Raw genomic sequence first — 10,318 nt, 5'->3', positions numbered from 1 at the left:
TCTAACCACTACACTATTGGTGTTCTGCCTCATTTATATGTATACCCATGGTGCATAGTTACCCGAACACACGCCTCATCACTTCACTTACACAGCAGGCATCCATTTACCTGTTGGGAAAAACGCACTACTACACATGCATCATTCCCTATTCCCTACTGCTCTGGACTCGTGCCGCATGTTGACTCACTCCGAGGATATTCAGACCTCTACAGCCTATAGTCCTGGCACATAGATGTGTTCGATTGTCAGGGTGTTCATATGGTCTTCCGGGTTGGACCAGGACTGCCCTGTACCTAGTTGAAAGTCAGACTTCACAAGGGGAGATCGTTTGTTCCACTTTTAGCATTCTACCTTTGGTTGGGGATGCAGAGGTGTACTCACCAATTGCCATCCTGATATATAACAGTACTAACTATTACGGGGCTTTCCTATATTGTGACCATGTTCATTCTTCATATCTATATATATATATATGTGTGTGTGTGTGTGTGTGTCTGTGTGTGTGTGTATATCGGTCTGTACATACACATGCATATACACCTACATGCTCATTTGCATTTCCCATACCGTTGAATCACTGCCACCTAACGTTGCGCATACACGCTTGCATACCCGCTTATGTCTTGGGTTGTCACCTTTTCATATGGCCAAAGCGGAGCATTTTCGGGACACACATCAGACTTTACAGGCTGACACATACCCACAGTCAGTACAAAGGTTAGCACTTTACTTATTTCCCTAAATGAATGCTTATTCTTGTAGCGGTTTGTTTGCTTCACCTGTTTCTTGTAACTTTGAGTATTTTACATAAATAACTGTTTTATGCAACTGTTACATGATATATGGGACATATTTTCTACTATCACAGGACATTTGCCAGTGCATTATATTTGGTCTGGACACAACTACCAAAAAAGGGACTGTCCCTCACAAGGTGGGCAGGTGGTAACCCTTCTTACGTCTGCTTTACAGCGCCTTAAGCACCCTATATCCGACTGCCACTATGCGAATGTGTAAGGTATATATTCCCAATAATGCATGTGGGAAGACGTGCATCATGGTCAGGAGTTTAATCCCTGGTCGTAGGTTCTGCAGGACCGGCTGGAGGCTGAGCAGTCTTGTGGACAGCTACTGCTCATACAACTTGTGTCCAGATGTATACAGGACTGGACATTGTGTCGTGACACCAAGTCTAATGTTTAGAACAGATACATATATCCAAAAATTGTGGGGAACGATGACCATCTTTGCTTTACGGCTGTAAGGTAGGGTTATACATGCAAGGGATACATAGTTTGCAATCCTGAGAATGCCTAGGGTGAGACTGCCTACTAGATATGGGTAGGGGTCACTATGTGCAGATATGGCCACGCCTATCTAGCAGCCCGAGTATGGCTGGTTTTGGTGGATGTTCAGGAAGGGGGGGGTGGTGTGCTGTGAAGGGGATGATGGGTATTCAATTATGTATCCAGGTGTGTTGGGGTTGGATGGCTCAGTTCAGGCCAGACCATTATGTGGGTATATGCCAGTAACGTTTCTGTACATGTGTATTGCACATTTTAATGTTCACATGTTTGTGGGATTGTATTGCGGATGTGTATATTTGTTCTTTGGTTATCTTCCTGCTTCACACACCGCTCCCTCGTAGACCTCCAGTTCACCTATTGTGCATCCAACCCATTCTCCCACTGGCGATATATTACATTACCCGTCACCCCCCACCCCCATATTCCACAATCAACATTCATCCCTTCTCTAGTTGATGGCCAATGGCACAGTCAACAGAACACATTGTGTACACTACATATCTCTGGGACCAATATGGTTGTGAGGTCACTAACATTTCAGATCAACCACATGCTGTATGTCACGTACATAGGTCCTTGCAAATACTTATCTTTCATGACATGGTAGGTAGACCCGGGTAATACCCGTTCATCTATGGGCTGTCCTGGCAAGGACATCTTGGACCGTGAATGGGCAGATATTGGGCGAATGCTCTGACCATTGTGTGGATTGCCACCTTTTCATATGACCTGGATGGGACATTTTCATGGCACACATCTGAGTTTACAGGCCAACACATACCCACGGTCATTACAAAGGATAGTACTTTAGTTTCATGCCTACACATAAGCTTTTATTGTTGTAGCGGTGTAGTTGCTTATTCTGTTTCATTTACTTGCTTATTCTGTTTCTTGTAACATATAGGTATTTTATATATGGACATATGTACTGTATGGGACTATTTCATAACATATGGGACATAATTATGTCCTACTATCGCAGGACATTTCACATTTATTATGAATTTGGTTTGGACACATCTGCCTAGAGGGGGACTGTCCCTCACAATATGGGACAGGTGGTAACCCAAACCATTGGGCTAGGCTTGGCAATTGGCGGCGCGCTAACACGATGTGTTTCGCTTCCACTTGGTATAACTAGCAGCACAACAATGGAATACGGGCACAGTGTTTTAAATATCTTTGTTCGAGGGACGGGGACTCAATATTCAGCTACGTGCCTTTGTGTTTACTTCTTATTGTGGTGTTCACAAGATGTCTTGTATGCTTTGCATACATTTCAGTATCCACTGACACTGACAGGAGTGATTACTATTAGAGGCAGACTGTACTAGTCAGCATTTTAGGTTGCGCGTATGCAGCCGACATGATCACGCCTCCGTGCAGCGCTTGGACATGCCCCCTGCACTCCTACACGTTTCCTATGCATGTGGCCATTACGGCAGCACGCCTTCATTAATATGCATGTGGTGCTGCTGTGCCATCTCTACGCCGCACGGTCGGCGCAAGGCTAATGCCGTCCTTGCGCCGAGCTTCATGAAACCTGGGGAGTGTCTTTGTTTCTTTTTATGGATGAAGTCTAATTCTGGCAGTTAGGAAATATTAACTTTAAAAATAAATAATTACTGGTTTGACAAATTGTTATGTATAACAAGACTGCTTGCAATTTGCCCATATTGTGTCTGCACATACTACCGTATATCATCCAAGTTAGATCTAGTGCAATGTGACTTATTCTGCTATTGAACATCAAGCTGTAGTAAAAGAGAGATGCACATATAGTCTGTTTATTAACCAACCATATATGAGTTAACATAAAAGCTATTTCAGAGTGAATGACTTCCAATCATCCACAGTGAAAACTACAACATTAGAACAGGAACACATCCAATGGTGTTTTGATATATTTAAGTGATTTAATTTTCCTTTAAATTGACAGGTTTTTGGTACTCTAAGCAAAGATCTAAGTCAGGGCATCAAAACATTGACCATTACTTTGGTAACCCGAGTAACCATTTGGTGCATGGAGCATAAGTCTTACCTTAAGATCTTAAAGATAACTGGTAAACCCCTACACTCACCTGCTTTTAACCCTCTACACTCACCTGTTTTTAAATCCCAACACACAACTGCTTTTAAACCCCTGCACACACCTGCTTTTAAATCCCTGCACACAACTACTTTTAACCCCCTGCAGACACTTGCTTCTAAACCCCTGCAAACACCTGCTTAGTAATACATGGTTAACAGCACTGCTACTCCCCAGCCTTTCAGTACTATAGAAATACACAGACATCTATTGCCTATCCCTCTTTTTCTCAGGAAATCTCTACTTGGAAAGATGTGTCATTATGAAAAAATCATGAAAAATAATGAATGTTCTACAATTTTAGGGCAAGAAAATATAGCATTCCTCTAAGCATTGCAGAAAACTATGATTCTGTGTCTGAAATAATCTGATGTGAAACAACAAAAAACAGGTAGCAGTAAAATTCTATTTTCATAAAAAGGTAAGATTTACTCCTTTACTTTCTGGTTGTAGTATCCCACAAAATCTATTATTTTCTGTAAAATATATACCACTTGAGGCATATGAAGAGGTGACAACCCTAGAGGCTTGTAGTTTTGTAGTTCTGCAATCATTCCAGTACTGCAACACACACACACACACACACACACACACACACACACACACACACACACACACACACACACGCACACACACACACACAAAACACACAAACTACATATGTTAAACCAGAATGCAACAGGTACAGACAGAATTATAATTATTGAAGTTGAGTAAGAAGTTGTATTTCACAGAATTAGAAGACACAAATATGAAACTTGACAATATGTTTGGTAAAATATCTTTTAATAGTGTAGATGAAAAATAAAAAAATGCCAAAACTATTAGTAATAAATGGCCCCACAATGAATATTGTCTAATACAGAGCATTCTGTGAATGTCTTCTCATTATAAAACTTCTTGTCATTTCTAACACATATATTTACGTTAATAGGTTTTAAAAAACAGCCCAATTGATAGCAACATACCTAAAATGTTGGAATTCAGTGTGTTACAAAGGTTAAGTTATTCCTTCTACTGTCTTTTGATCTACTCATATCATGTTTATATATACAGTAGTATTAAACACTTAAAATCTACATAGAGATAATAAAATAAAAAGGTAATAACCAGAGCTGTATGTATTAAACATTTTACTGAGAAAAGTATTTGACTTTTGAACACTTAACAGTAAAGAATATAATTATTTGCATGTAGTGGTTATTTCATTCATCAGATTATTTCAATTACTATACCATAGAAACAGGTGTGGACCTCAAGAGACTGAAGACAGTACAAGAGGCTGATCAGTGATATCACAGTCTCCAGATCTGCCTTTAAAGCCATTGTTTACAAGCTGTGATGCTTCCTGAATTAATTTACAGACATGGAAACATAACTAATGATGCCAACATGAAGTGGATCCTACACAGTGTGTTCATGTTGCACAGCCATTGTCTAGGATTTGTTGTTGTAGTACAACAGCCTTCAGTATATTTCTCCTTTGATGTTCATAATTCAGTTAAAATTTATCCATTAGCTGCTGTAATACACCCATTGCTGTATTCATCATAGTTTGATACTTGACCTGTGGTCAAAGTTGCAGAAGCATCTATCAGAAAGCAGCTAAAGAGTGACTTATTTTAATGTGGAGTTAGAAAGTTATTAATCATTAGAGAACCACACAGCAGAACAACAGCATTGATGCACGAAACATACATAGTTTCATTCACAGATTTCTATTTTATTGGTGTCTACAAATCTTCAGTGAAAAACAACCTCAAGAAATTGTTTAAAATGTTCAAAAAAGTGGCCTTGTGTTTGAAAACAGTAACCCTGTGGCAGGTACAGTTGTGAAAATCATACTGCTAAGAAGTAATTATAGTACAGTACAAATTATCTTAATATTCTACATGGTATTAAGGTATCTTGTGAAATTCACTCTGTTAAATTTACACAACTGGAGAATTAGGATTTGCAAACCAGTGCTTTACAATATTTTACAGAATTAAACAAAATTGACACAGGAAGCTTGAAACATTAATTTACATTACTTTCACTCTTACTATCACTAATGAATATGCAAAAAGAAGTGGAAGCAAATCTGAAGTATTTATTATTTATTTTTTTGGATACCCTCCTCCTGCAGAACCGAAAATGATTTTTCCTCTACCTGCACCCAGTTAGCTCATTTGTTGTGCAGTCACAGCAGCCAGAGATGACTGGGTAAGCCAAGAACCCTATCACCAATTCATTCCTTCCCAGGTATCCCCGTGAGCTCATCCGTTTGTGGCAAGACTCAGGTGGTAGTGAGTGGGCTTTCCTTCTTCCCAGCAGAACATCACCCCCCTGCTGTGATGGCTCTTCTGGGCTCTGCTACAGCTGCCTTTTGAGGAAAAGCATGCCTTTACAAGTTGAATTCCACTCAGCTGACACTGTGACTTGCATACACAGCAACATGGGCCTGATAGGCTGAAGCTCCACAGGGTAGATACTCAGACACAGCAACATGGGCCTGATAGTCACAAACTCCACAGGGCAGATACTGAGACACAGCAACATGGGCCTGATAGGCTCAAGCTTTACAGGGTAGCTAGTAAGATGCAACAACATGGACCTGATAGGCTCAAGCTTCACAGGGTAGATACTGAGACAGAGCAACATGGGCCAGATAGGCTGAAGCTCCACAAGATAGATACTGAGACACAGCAACATGGACCTGATAGGCTCAAGCTCCACAGGGTAGATACTGAGACAGAGCAACATGGGCCAGATAGGCTGAAGCTCCACAAGATAGATACTGAGACACAGCAACATGGGTCTGATAGTCTCAAGCTTCACAGGGTAGATACTGAGACACAGCAACATGGGCCTGATAGGCTCAAGCTTCACAGGGTAGATACTAAGACACAGCAACATGGGCCTGATAGTCTCAAGCTTCACAGGGTAGATACTGAGACACAGCAACATGGGCCTGATAGGCTCAAGCTTCACAGGGTAGATACTGAGACACAGCAACATGGACCTGATAGTCTCAAGCTTCACAGGGTAGATACTGAGACAGAGCAACATGGGCCAGATAGGCTGAAGCTCCACAAGATAGATACTGAGACACAGCAACATGGGCCTGATAGTCTCAAGCTTCACAGGGTAGATACTGAGACACAGCAACATGGGCCTGATAGGCTCAAGCTTCACAGGGTAGATACTGAGACACAGCAACATGGGCCAGATAGGCTGAAGCTCCACAAGATAGATACTGAGACACAGCAACATGGGCCTGATAGGCTCAAGCTTCACAGGGTAGATACTGAGACACAGCAACATGGGCCTGATAGGCTCAAGCTTCACAGGGTAGATACTGAGACACAGCAACATGGGCCTGATAGGCTCAAGCTTCACAGGGTAGATACTGAGACACAGCAACATGGGCCTGATAGGCTCAAGCCCCACAGGGTAGATACTGAGACACAGCAACATGGGCCTGATAGTCTCAAGCTTCACAGGGTAGATACTGAGACACAGCAACATGGGCCTGATAGGCTCAAGCTCCACAGGGTAGATACTGAGACACAACAACATGGGCCTGATAGGCTCAAGCTTTACAGGGTAGACACTGAGACACAGCAACATGGGCCTGATAGTCTCAAGCTTCACAGGGTAGATACTGAGACACAGCAACATGGGCCTGATAGGCTCAAGCTCCACAGGGTAGATACTGAGACACAGCAACATGGACCTGATAGTCTCAAGCTTCACAGGGTAGATACTGAGACACAGCAACATGGGCCTGATAGGCTCAAGCTCCACAGGGTAGATACTGAGACACAGCAACATGGGCCTGATAGGCTCAAGCTCCACAGGGTAGATACTGAGACACAGCAACATGGACCTGATAGGCTCAAGCTTTACAGGGTAGCTAGTAAGACACAGCAACATGGGCCTGATAGGCTCAAGCTTTACAGGGTAGACACTGAGACACAGCAACATGGGTCTGATAAGGCTCAAGCTTTACAGGGTAGCTAGTAAGACACAGCAACATGAGTCTGATAGGCTCATGCTCCACAGGGTAGATACTGAGACACAGCAACATGGGCCTAATAGGCTCAAGCTCCACAGGGTAGACACTAAGACACAGCAACATGGCCCTGATAGTCAGAAACTCCACAGAGTAGATACTGAGAACAACCACTAGGATGGACAAGATGGCAGTGGATGCTCACTCCCATCCTGCCCCACCGGTTTCTACAAATGCACAAGCTGCTATCTGAACTTGAGTTGCCTGTGATATATTCAGTGCTTTATCTGTCTGGGCCACAAAGCTTAACAAACTTGATGTATTTCTCCTAAAGTGATAGCAGTATCATTGATAAAGTGAATATTTTCAAGTCATCTAATTTAACAAAGCAGCTGAACCAACACTTTAAGTTGTTAAAAAGCATGACTGTGCTACATCAGAACATTTTAAACATTTAAGCTGATGAAGTGTATCATACTGGACAGATATGTGATCCTACAAATAAAATTAAATTTCACACTAATTTCCAAGTTATGTGTTACAGGTTCTCTCTTTTTTCTTTGTTTTTCTTTTTCTTCCTACTATCTGCCAATTTCCCTATATGCCTAGGGAGTTTCATCCAGGCTGCCATTGGGAAGGGCGGATTGCATACACTAATCCCTGTTGCCTCCATGGCAGACTGAATGAGTTGGTTCCCCACAATGTTTGCCCTGTGGTGAATACGCACTACCATGCATGTGCCTAATCCCAGGTGCTGGGCAGGAGTGTTCTGGCTGATGGGTGTTCCTTATTGACACCATGCTGTAGCACATAGCCTATGCTGGGTGATAGTAATACAGTAGACCATGTTACTTCCCCTCCCAAGAATGGGTGGCTGGTGCTAACTGCTCATTTCCACCCATTGCTAAGGTCATAATTAACCCTAAATCATCTAGGTCTCAGTCAGGGCTTTATCCTCTTGTGCTACAGAGCTGGATCCCAGGGTCTCTTCAGGGTAAAAATGGAGCTAATATATTTTAATTCTGAGATGAGGGGATTACAGGATCATGCCTTGACAAGTATGGGCCATGCAGCACTCCTCACACCACATCTCCTCATTTGTGGACAAAGTCCTAAAGGCAGAAGTACTGCAAATACAGATACAAATTAAAATAGCATAAAGAACAATGACATTCATTTTTAGAACTGTGTTTCCTAATCATGGAACAAATAAGGGAATTTGTATAGTCTTTGCTAAGAGAAGACAAGAAAATAACAGAAGACGTACTTCTTTGTAAATGTGTTACTTTTGTTGATGTCCAGTTTTTCAGCAGATTCAACACCGAACAGAATGTATTCTGCATCCAGTCGGTCTCAGTACATTAAAGTGACAAAAATGTGGTTCCAATAATTAATACGGTTGAGTTTCTTCTCTTGGCTTCAATAAACATTTTCATTCATCTCAAGTAAATTATTTTAAGATGAGATGTATTCCTAATGAATAATTGCTTCTCTTTGGGATGAAATCATTGTTTTGTTTTGTAGTACTTTAATGAATGCATATGGAAATGTGTCAGTAGTACAGAGTAACCATTCTAAAAGGAAAAGCATTTTTTTCTACTGAGTATACTCCTAATTTGAGTTTTAAATATCAGACAAGTAGCATTATGATAGGAGACCTCACAGTTTGTAAGGCAAATTCACCTGGTACCATTGGTACCAAACAGCAATATATTCCCACGAATAAATGTACAGCAAAAAATATGTTAATCCCATATTTACACTGCTTCTCAGTGCCACCCATTTATAACATAAAAAAAAAAAAAAAAACAAAGAAAAAAACATACCTGTACTGGGTAGCAGTTCTGGAAGTTAACATTAAGAAAACAGAAGAGCATGTTTGAGGTATAACTATTGAATGTCTGCAACTGTAGGCTAATTCCAAATATACACCTCTAGGCAATAATAAAAAATAAAATGTTTCTACGACAAGGTAAAACTGAATGCTAAGAAAGTAACAACTATCTTCTGCTCAACAGAAGAGAACATATTTAATATACATAAAGTAAATATATACTTTTTAATACATAGGAAAATTATTGGACATTTGTATACTACAGTTTATCAGTATTTCTAAAGACTATGGTTCTGAAGAGACAAAACTGAAAAATCATAACATAATTAAAATAATATGACCTTATACTTAACTCACTGCTTTAGATAGCTGTGAGTACAGCACAACTTCTACTGCAACATGAAGAAACATGTATTCATGAATTAAAAATCAGTGACTTATTTTGCATAACAGATATTGGATACTTCTTTTGTCTGACAACATATGAATACTGTGTTGTTTGACTCTTCTGTTAACAAACTGAAGTGCTAACTTTCCCTTAAGTATGTGAGTTGTCCATTGTATTGAAATGTTTAACATATGATGTGATAAAAGGAAGTTGGTAAACTTGTGTCATAAAAGCCACACCCCTTTGCCTATGGTTATACTGAATAAGATTAAATATCTTAATACTATTCTGTCAGTGACTTCATTACAAGTATTCCATATGAAACTGTCAACGATGAACATATAGTAAACTTAAATGAACTGATTTGTGTTATTTCTGCAGCAGCCATTCTCAGTTGCACCATAGCCTCTTGAATAAAGAAATAGTATCAGAGCAATACTGTATGCTGAACTAATGTTCGTTAGCATTATAGTAATATTGTTTAATTTACTCCTAGAGATATATATTTCAAGATTTGAAAAGTTTCTGTGTTGCAAATTGTGCAAAAAGCTTTGTGGACCAAAGCAAATCATATTACAAATCTTAGAATTACAAATAAAGTTAAATCTGGCCAGAAATAAGTATCAAACCAAATAACAAACCAAAACAAATATTCAGTTTTGTTGGCACAATTTACGTTGTGTTGAAAATAAACGAGTTT

This window comes from Protopterus annectens, chromosome 11.part0, assembly GCF_019279795.1.
Source record: "Protopterus annectens isolate FY-2018-M chromosome 11.part0, PAN1.0, whole genome shotgun sequence".
In the NCBI taxonomy this organism is placed as follows: Eukaryota; Metazoa; Chordata; order Ceratodontiformes; family Protopteridae; genus Protopterus; species Protopterus annectens.
This window is presented reverse-complemented; position numbering follows the sequence as displayed.